Source organism: Papio anubis, chromosome 1 (assembly GCF_008728515.1).
Source record: "Papio anubis isolate 15944 chromosome 1, Panubis1.0, whole genome shotgun sequence".
NCBI classification, from domain to species: domain Eukaryota; kingdom Metazoa; phylum Chordata; class Mammalia; order Primates; family Cercopithecidae; genus Papio; species Papio anubis.
In genome coordinates, this window is record NC_044976.1 from 104976388 (window position 1) to 104987742 (window position 11355).

At 34.9% G+C, this 11355-nt stretch overlaps 1 long non-coding RNA gene across 1 annotated transcript; it reads left to right on the plus strand.

The window, feature by feature from the left end:
- Positions 1 to 1533: 1533 nt before the first annotated feature.
- On the plus strand, positions 1534 to 10412 carry LOC103887325. The gene is made up of 2 exons (XR_651387.4): positions 1534 to 2294; positions 10288 to 10412. It is a non-coding gene; the product is annotated as an uncharacterized LOC103887325 (long non-coding RNA).
- Positions 10413 to 11355: the final 943 nt, after the last annotated feature.

The following is an 11355-nucleotide window of genomic DNA, read 5'->3' on the forward strand; positions in this document are numbered from 1 at the left end:
TATTTTTATAAACTTTCCCCTCAGCACTGCTTTTGTTGCACCCCACAGGTTTTGGAATGCTGGGTTTCAATCTTAATTTGTTTCAGCAATTTGTTCCTTGTCTTCTTATTTTCTTTCTTGACTCATTGGTTATTCTGGAGCATGTTAATTTTCACATATTTTACAGTTGCCAAAGTTTTATCATATTTTTGATTTCCAATTTTATTACATTGTGATCCAAGAAGATGCCTAATACGATTTTGATTTTTGTTTTAATTTGTTGAGTCTTGTTTTGTGTCCTAACATATGATCTATCCTGGAGAATGTTCTGCGTGCTGAGATGAATGTGTATTTTGTAACTCTTATGTAAAATATTCTCTAAATTTCTGTTCCATTTGCTCTGAAGTGAAGTTTAAATCCAATGTTTTTTGTTTGTTTGTCAATTTTCTGTCTGGACGATATGTCTAATTTGAGAGTTGAGTGTTGAAGCTTCCCACTACTATGGTATTATAGTCTATCTTTTCCTTAAGCTCTACTAATATTTGTTTTATATATCTGGATGCTCCGGTGTGGGGTGCATATATGTTTAGAATTGTTATATCCTTGATCCCTTTATCATTATATAATGACCTTCTTTGTCTCTTGCTCCTTGGGAGGGTGGTCTTGCTGTCAGTGGCAGCAGCTGTCTGTAGGCAGTTGGGAAGCACATACTTCCCTCGTGCTTCTCTGTGGCGGCAGCTGCAGCTGCTTTGTGCAGGAAAGTTTGTCCTCAGGGCACATGAAAATTCAGTGGCTCTGATGCTGGAGCAGTACGGACTTTGCCAATGGCTCTTGCTTCAGGCTAGCTGGCATCAGCATGCCATGGTGGTGGTTACAGGTGAGAAATGTAAATGGTGCTCTAGAGATGTCGTGATGAAAGGGCTTTTGGTCCCCAGGGCAGAATACAGTCTAGTCTCTCAAAACGTTGTCATGCTACAGCTTCTTAGGGTTCAGAGTAGGTATGAGGCCCAGTGTGAGTTGCCTCTCTGGAGCAATGCCTTAATGTAGTTTTCAGGAAGCTCCCTATTTTAGCCTCACACCCACCAATGTCTAGGTGCTTTCCTGTGGCCTGGATGTAGGAGTTTATAGTTAGAGTGTGAACTACTGGGGGTCAATCACTTACACTTTCCCCAATTCAGGAGCCACTCCAGACTCTTAGAGAATTCCAGCTGAGCAGACTACCTTGCTTCCCTCTCCTTTCTTGCTTTAAATGTTTCCTTTCACTCCTCCATTGAATGTACTGTTTTTCCTTAAATGACGTGATGAAATTGTGATTGTCTACCCACTATTTTGCTGCTTCATTGTGATGGAGGTGAGTTACAAGATGCCTTTAGGGGCTTCAGTCCCTCCAAAAATGTGTGTCTTTATAAGGTCAGGCTGCTTTGGGAAAGTATATTGAAATTAGCACGGAGTGACCACAAAAAACACTACTTGGATGATTGTTGCACTGAACTGTTTGGGACATAGCAATGGCCTCCTGGGCAATTAAGAATAGTAGGAGTAAAGATGAAAGCAGAGGACATTTTGGGGTACATTTGGAGGTGGTGGCAGAAGTTGCCAGTAAATTGAGAATAAAGAATGATGGAAAAGAAATGATGACTGATTGGCTAGATCATTGTGCACTGGTGATATAATTCATTATGAGGAGGAATGGGTGAGTGGTAGTTACAGTAGGGAAACAGGTATGAAGAGTTTTGTTTTGGCAACGTTTGAGGTTATTATTGACATTCTTATGGAGGTGTCAGCTAGAAATCTGAAATAGATCGGTTTGGAATTCAAGGGAAAGCACAATGCAGATCATATAAACTTAGAAGTTACTAAATATAATTTGTACTTAAAGCTGTGAGACAAGATAAGGTCTACAAGGGAGATTGTATTGATACAAAGGGAGGGGTGCATGGAGCACTGGTTCATTTCAAGATTTAGTCATCAAAAGAGGATATGAAGCTAGAAAATGAGACCTAGAAGAGAAATAACCAGAGTAATATATTATAAAAGTCAAGAGAAAAATGTATTTTAAGAAGGAGGAAATAAACAATACTGTTTTGGGCCAAATAAGAAAAGAATAATGATGAGAACGTTCTATTTTGACAACCTGAAAGTCAATTGTGACCTACACAGGAACAATCACAGTGAAATGGTGAGGGCAAGGACCCTATTACAGAAGGTGAGAGGACAAGGTGATGGGGAAATGGAATCAGCAACTTGAGATGACACCTTCAAAAAGTTGTATGATCACAGGTAGAAAAGAAATAAAGTGACAACTAGAAGAGGAAGTAAGGTCACAAGAGGATTTGTGCTTTTGTTTGTTGTATTCACTTGATTTTGTTATTAAGATAGATAAAACAACTTTGTATGTGCTGGAAACTTCTGTAAAGCACCACTGTCAACTTCATCCTTCAAGACTGGACTATGGAAACTTTTCTACACTCCTTTGTCTCATTCACTCATATCCCGTCAATTATTATAAACTGTCAGATTTACCCTCTATTTCTTGAATCCAACTCCTCTTCCCCATCTCTACTGCCATTGCTTTAGTTCAGACACTTACCTAGATTACTTTATACTCTCCCTTCCTCAATCTTCTCATTCTTTAAATACTTTCTCTAAATTGCAAGCAGAGTTGAGCAGGTAAACTACAATTTTAACACATTCCATGCTGATAATAGAATTAAGTTGAAGCATTGTAACTTGGGATAAGAAGCCCAATCAACTTTCTTAATTTCTTCTCATGTTTTGCTTTGTTATTTATCAGTGTTGTGGCAAATTAAACCACTAAACTTGTTTTTTTGCTGAAAACCCATATTGTTTCAGCCTAAAGTGTTTCTCTGACTGACTTTCCTATCCTTTACTGGATATTTTTTATTCCTTAAAGTTTAGATTAATATTCCACTTCTTTCAGAAACATTCCTTGAAACTCTAAATTGTTTAAGCACACCATTCTTATATCAGCTTAAATGTATGTGTATGTGTGCACATGTGTTTTTTATTGAATATAAATTATCTGCTTAAGCATTTGTCTTCATCTCTAGTATAAGGCTCTTTAGGACAGGATCCTTGTATAGTTAATTTTTGTTATTTTGAGCCATAGCTGATATCTTAGCAGGACTAAGGGGTTGATAATCTGAACATTAGCCCACTATGCTGATATGATGTTCAGTGATACTTATACATTACAAATATCCTTTCCCAAATGGAACTTACATGTTTACAGGCAACTTATCATAGCAAGAAAACATAGATTTTAGACACAGAAAAAAAATCCTTAAAATTCCAGAACTATTATTTATTGGTTGTCTTGTAAGTCACGCAGGTTCTTTGAGCCAGAGTATCTTTAATCATAAAATGATGACACTAATACTTATTATATGATGTTACTAATATTTAGGAATATTTTGAGAAATAAAATTCACAATATTTTAAATATATATACCTAAGGTAATATCTGGAAAATAATAAATGGCCTTCAAATGATAATTCCCTTCCCATTTGAAAATTGCAGATTTATTCATTTCCTGAATATGCATTAAGCACTAACTACAATACAGACACCATTCTAGGCATTAAAATCCAACAATAAACAAGACAAACATGATTCTTACTCTCACACAATTTATATACTCTGATTGGGAAAACTAGGGCTCAACAATTACACAATTTGTTATTTAACTGCAATTATGAAAAGTGCAACCAAGAAGCATTGTGTGTTATGAAGTATTAAGCTTGCCACTCATAACTTTCTTTTCATTATTTTGCTCAGATGTGCTTTGATTAGTGCTCATTTAGGCACTTGCCCAACGTTATTATTTTGGAGACAACCTATCAGTGATCTATCTATCTGTCTATCTAGCTCAATTATCATTAAAGCAAAGAACTGGGTAATGTTGTAGTGGATGCTAAGAAGTATACCATAGTCTTTGGTGTCAAGGAAGTCAGTAATAGAAACAAGCACTAAAAATGAGTAATTTTTTAAAAAGCACCATAAAAATGTAAAGGCAGAAATTCCTAGATGTGGAATACTTCAGTTTAAAGATGGCATCTGAATTGGACTTTTCAGAATCAATAGCAGTTTGAAAGCAAATTCCTTTTCACAATATCTATGCACTATCACCAAAAAACTGCGCATTTGTAATCTGAAAACCTTACTCTTAGCCAACACCCACTACATTAATACAGGAATGTATTACTTGTCACCTATATTATTGAAAAAGATTTCTATTTGACTTTCACCTCACTGTGCTTTGAATGTGTGCCCTAAAGTTTATGTGTTGGAAACTTAATTCCCAGTGAAGCAAGGTTGAGAAGTGGTGCTTAATGGGAAGTGTTTATGTCATGGAGGCTACAGCCTCATGAATTGATTAATGCCATTACCATGGTACTGTGTTTGTTATTTTGGGACTGGTTTATTATTAAAAGACTAAATTCAGATCCCACTTGCGCTCGCTCGCTCTCTCTCTCTCTCTCTCCCTCCCCCTTTTTTGCCTTTCTGCCATGTGATACCTCTGCCTGTTATAAGGCAGCAAAAGGGCCCCATATACTGCCCCCTCAATCTTGAATTTCTAAGCATCCAGAACATGAGCCAATGAATTTCTGTTCATTATACATTTTCCATTCTGTAGTATTCTGTTATACTAAGAATAACTATAGACTAAGATTCTCCTCCAATTACTTTCTTCTTTGTTTTTAGGGTGAATTTTGCAAAAACACAGATCTAATTCTGTCACATCCTTGCATTCAATCTTTCATTTGCTTTTTGGGTTTTCAAATAAAGCCCAGCATTTCCATCATGGAATATGAACTCTTGCATGATTCAAGCGCCATGGTCTGCATGCTGAAACTTAGCCATAGCAAACAATGTGCACATTCCAACTAGCCCATACACTCTCAGATCACTATGCTTTTCTCCATCCTGCTTCTTCATTTTATTTTTCTAAAGCCTACTATGCTTATAGGTTCAGATAATATACCATCTTTCACAGGTAGCTTTTGCTGACTCTCTCCTCCAATTTCTGATAAGGAGTGTTCATCTGCTCCCACAAAACTCTCTACCTTAACGGTTATCATCTATACTCACTTGTCTGCTTATCATTTTCCCCCATCACACTGTGACCTTTTGCAGGGCAAGAGTTATATTTCTTGGTATTTTTTTCCAACGCCTAAAAGACTTCCTGTCATTACAAAACAATTTTACAAGATGGCTAAAGAAAATGAAGGACAACCTGTTAGAGGAGAGAAAACAATCTAATTTGGAAAAAAGAAATTTTTGGAAGGAGAACAATAAATAACAATCCTAGAAAACATATGGAGCAGGGCTATGAGATAGAGCTTCCTGTGATGATGAAATTTTTTTATTTTGCACTGTCCAATACAGTAGCCACTAGCTGCCTGAATGGTTGGGGGCATAAAATGTGGCTAGTGTGGTGGAAACACTAAATTTTAGCCCATTTTAATTAATTTAATTTTAAATTTAAATCATTGCCACAGGGTCTACTGTATTGGATAGCACAAAACGGACAGGTCTATAGAAGGCCTTGGATATCAGGTTAATGAGACAATATTTTGTAGGTAATTAAAGCAAATTGAAGTATTCTAAGAAGAAAATTAACATAATTCAAAGAGTGTCTTAATGACTTATAAAAACTACTAATAAGCAATGATATAAAGGTATGAAAATTACAAACTGTTATAATTTACATGCTGGTTTATTTCTTCTAGAAATTTTGTTTTGTTTCTCACTTTAACCATCTAATGAGGTGAAGATAATGGACAACAATTTTTTATCTAACTTACTAATGTGAAATGATAATGTAATATTTTGGAAATATCTTCAATAGAATTGGAGTAAAAAACCTGAATATCAACTATTCTGTTATTATCTAATTAATTGGATAATAAAATATACAATTTATAATTTGAAAACATTTTGACTTTTCATCACATACATTTCATATAATAGATAAATAATGTGTTCAGCTGTTGGATGTGTATCCAGAAAATTTCTGATATTATACAGCTACCAGGCAATGGCTTAGATGTAAGGTAAACACAAATCCCACTTTCCTAAGACAACCCAGTTATGCCTAATGTACATCAGTTGACAAACATATTAAAATATTTTATCCTCCCTTTTCTGTATCATAAATGTTATCTTCGAATAATAAATTATGTGGCCACAATTTGTGCATCTCTATCACAAACTACAATATACCTTTCTTTTAGAAAATATGCACATTAGACTACTTTATAATAAAAATATCCAGTATATTTCCATTTGTTTATTTCTCTGCCAGCAAAAGCATAAGCAACAAGGTAAGGAAAGTTTAGAGACTCAGGTCAAGATATTCTGAACACATCTGAAATACTTATGAACATTTAGCGTCAATTTACCTTCATAAATTTGCTGACAGTATTGTATCTTCCTTATATAGTTTGTCAAGATTAAATCAAAATGATTACATAAAACATTTAACATAGTACTTGGCAGACCTTAACTAATTAATAAATGTTAGACAATCTATTTCTTACTGTTATTTTGTGTCATTATTGTTCTACTACTTCTCCTGGCAGGTTTAAGCATCCTGGGATAAGGTTTGGCTGGCAAGAGCATGGGGGCTCTTAGGGATATCAGGTGGCTCCACTCCTAGGCAGGACAGGTGGGAGGGACACCAAGAGATTTTCTGTCTTCCCCTTGGCCATAGTTTTTAACATGTGTCAGAACAGGTTAGTTGTAAAGCTACACTTACCTGACCAGTCTCAGCAGGGGAAGCAATATATCTGCATTATCTCGTGATCTCTCACATAGAAATCTTTGCATTTATATATTTATACAATATTCCCCAAAATATTTTCTTTTTACATACCCAAAGCAAGTTTGCTCAAACATATTTCAAATTACAGTTGCATTGTAATATAAAAAGAAGCTAGAGGTCTTATGTCATCTAATTCAGATAATATTCCTGCCTCCCAAATTGTGATAAAGACAATGTTTAGAAAATACTTTTTATAGTGTTTAAAAATAGTTACTATTATTCTTTTCGATTTGATTTAGAGATTATGATAGATGAACAATACTGCAAACATGTTAATAAAAACATGAGGAAAGACATGAGGAAAAAGTCAACAGAAAGGCAAATTAATTCAAAACAATGACCATTTTAGGTTTTAAGAGAATTAATAAATTTGGGGGCAAAGGACTGAAAATCTAAGAAGTTTACATGGAAATTAAACGCATTTTGGCACAGTCTTCTTAAATTATCCAAAAAAAAATTTATAACATAAGTGTTGTGATCCTTGGGGAAAAAAACATCAAATATTCTAAATATGTTTGCATAGAGTTTCAAGCAATGGATGGAAGAAAGGCAGAGCTGTATGAATATACTCTAAGAAAGTAAAGTTGAGATTTGTGTATCTTATGTGCTTATGTGAACCAACTTGGCCGCAAGCAGGAGACCAGGAGCAAGGACATGAGGAGACAATAGTTACAGGAGTTCTTATGACAATTAGAACTCAGATAAAAAAATTATAGGCTTCTGAAAAAGAGAATGCCAAGATCTAAATGATGGTTCAGGTGTTTGTTTGTTTGTTTGTTTTACTACTTATATGGAGGATCATTAGCACATGGTGAAAGGCTACAAGAAGGCAATAATTAAATTGTATCCAGAAGAAAAAAGCAGAAGTCAGAACACAATGAAGCCAGGGTGCAATATTAGTGTTTCAGACTTTCTATCTGTTCTTTAAAAGACAAGTGAAAGACATGTTATTCTCAGATAACTAAATTGGGACATGTTAACAGCCTCAATAGGAGTAGAAAGATAATACAGTGATTCCTATACAATTAGCACATACACCAACATATCATAATTAGATTCAGCATATAAATTAATCAACAAAACATTAATTAAAATAATTAAGCAAAGAAAATGAAAGAGCATGTTGTCAAAATCCACTGCTCTTGTTTTCTTTTTGGTCCTCCATACCACTCAATACATAGTCAGTCAGTTTTTACATTGAATATCACTATACCTTCCTTCAAACTTGGGAAGATAGCAAGACTTTTGTTCAGTGTAAGATGGTGATTTTCATTAGACTTAGAGAAAATATGTTCCAAATTTAACACCAACATCGTTTCTAATGACCCAGGCTCATCTACCCAAGGTCAAGAGAACAGGCCATGTGAGAAAATGTTGCTGGTATTTTTATCAAGAAGCAAGTAGGAGATTAGGATACTGAGGGAAAGAGATGGAGTGCTGCAAAGACAATGAGAAATGGAGAATTTCCTAGGAGAGTAGAAACAAGATATTTACAAATAAAAGCAATCCAGACATACAGGGAGAGAAATTATTCAGGAGAAAAACTATTGTTAATAGAAAGTGCCATTCTCAAATATCTGCAAGCATCTCAAAATCAACAGAAAAAAACCCCTCATTTGTAGAGTAAGAAAGGCAAGCAAAGATAAGCAGTATCATATAAAGGGAAGTTAGAGAAGCCAATAGAAATGAACCATTGGATCTGACAGGAAAGTGTCTTGCCAGTTCCCAGAAGAAGCTGAAAAGGGGGGCTCATTCCACTTTTTAGTGCTTGCTTAGGCTTAGAAGCAAGCAGGGTTCAGAAACTTTTAGGAAAGAGAGTAGCCTGACTCTAGTTTATTCAAAACAAAACCATGGTAAGGCATTGGCTACAGTGAACATTTGTTAGAATTATGCCAGCAGACTAAGATACATAATTGAGTGGGAGGTTGTATGCAAAATTTATAGGGAAGATAGGATTAAGGAAACTAGTGCAGAAATTAGGAATTATTACAGAACTAGAAATATGATATGATGGAGGCCATGTGTCAGTAATAATTGGCACTGAGATCTAAAATTTCCACCCAGTCCCTCAATCAAAATGTGCCAAATCCCCTGCATAGTTAGGGAGAGTTACTCAGCAAATCAAAGAGGAGCTAGGTGCAATAGAAGAAGCTTCTTATTGGAGCAGAATGAGAAATAGAACAAAATCCTCAGAAAATAAAGAACAAACAAATGTATATTCATAATATAGTTCTATTATTTGAAATTTTTATTCAATATAACAATGTAATAAAGTTTTAATTGAAAATTAGGCTCTCTGAAATATACGACAAAAGTTTTTTTAAAAATTGAGTTATGATTATTGTGACTTATTCAAGAGAACTGATTATCAGTTTATGTTCACCAAGATGGAGATGTATGCACAATGATAGTAATGGTGGCTAATATTTACTGCATATTCTCTATGTGCTCAACACTGAGCGTATGTGTTTCATACATTATAACATGTAATCCTCTGAATAACCTGATTAATACGTATTATTAGTAGTATTACCATTTTGCAGGTATTGATAACATTTACTAAAATCCCATGAGATAAGTAAATGAGGCTCTGAATATTTACGTAATTACTGAAGGTCACATAGCTCTGAAGTGCAGCACCAGAACCTGAATCCAGATGTTTCAGATTCTAGAAGCCATTCCCTTTTCCCCTAATCTACACTGTATGAAAGATGCCGTTACACTCCCATGAATTTATTTGCATTAGCTGATGTTCTGCCTTATTGCAACCATGGGTATTTCTTCACAGAGACACACATTTGGACTGAACATGTATATTTAATATATTCAGTTCATTCCCACTGAACTCTTTGGGGGTCTGTCCACCTTTTTGGTGGGAATTATCTTATCTTATAATCCCTCAACTCTGATATAAACTTTGTTGATGTTGTCTCTCACTTCTTAATGGGTTCTTGAAGTTTGCAATTGGTAAATCTTCTTTGTCAATTCAGTATCACAAAACTTGAGAGCAATTGCAATAGTATCTTTGACATTTCTAAAGGATTCAAATATAACATTAATAGATAATATTTGTGTTATGAAATTGCACAAAAGTTTTACAAGCCAGTCAACATGTATAAGAGAAACAATGTCTAATGCATAGAATTCTTCACTGTGCATGCAAATATAATGACTGTCGTGCTTCAGTTCTACTAAATTACTTAAAGATCTGGGAACTGGGGAAAGAAAGAGGAAAAGTAACTAACATCTACTGAGACCAAACTATGTGCCAGCCATTTCAGATATATGATTTAATTTAATTTTACCACATATCATATAATTGAAGCATTACAGCTCTTCTTCCAAATAAGGAAACCAAAATTCAGGGGTTACACAACTTCCTCAAGTAAATGCGATCGTAAAACTGAGACTTTCAGTTAAATTTCTATGACTCTAAGCCTCTAACTTTCTCACCCCACAGCCGCTACTTTCAGTCATCCAGTGACCTCAGCAACTTTTCAGTTGAAGATTCTGCATCACTAGATAACAGAACAAACTCAAGAGCCAATCAACATATATTTCTAAATAAATTTGTTTAAGCTTCAAGATTTTATTCTACCTATTTTTTGTGAGCATTCAGCTATTATTAAGCTAGGCATTAATGAAACTTGCAAAAATGTAAAACAATGCCACCCTTCTCACAAGTTTTTGTTTGTTTTGGAAAATCTAGTTGTTATTCAAATAGTATGTTATATATGTTAACACATGATGGATTTATTGTTGTTATTTCTAATGAATTAACATTTAAATTACCAGTTTTAATTTCTAATGGTGAAAATATATATAAATATGACCCACATAAACAAAAACTCTGGTATTCTTTATAATTTAGAGTATAAAGAAATTCTGACACTAAAAACGTTAGTAGGTCAGTTTTTACATTGAATCTCACTATACCTTCCTTAAACTTGGGAAAATATCAGGACTTTTTTTCAGTGTAAGATGGCGATTTTCTTTGTTTTTCTAAGTGTTTTTCTAAGCCAGTTTTAGTGCTTTTTAAAATTTCTGCATTTTCTAAAACCTACTACCCCACTTGGAGTAATCAACCAAATTCTAGGGGCTAAGTCTTTCAGTAATTATTTGTTTTATATTTATCTGGTATTTACAACTTCTAGGGCCTACTTTGTTCCCAGTAAGTACAAAACACCTGCTTAACAAATAAATTGCATCATTTAATACTCTGATCTTCAGGCTCAGTCATACTATTAGGAAGCAGTGTGTCCAGTAGACACAGCAACATGTTCCTGAAAATGTAGGAGAGTAAGGCCCAATTTGACGTTATGTTATACTTTTTTTTTTTTTTTGAGACGGAGTCTAGCTCTGTCACCAAGGCTGGAGCGCAGTGGCGGGATCTCAGCTCACTGCAAGCTTCACCTCCCGGGTTCACGCCATTCTCCTGCTTCAGCCTCCCGAGTAGCTGAGACTACAGGTGCTCGCCACCGCGCCCGGCTGATCTTTGAAGTTTTTAGTAGAGACGGGGTTTCACCGT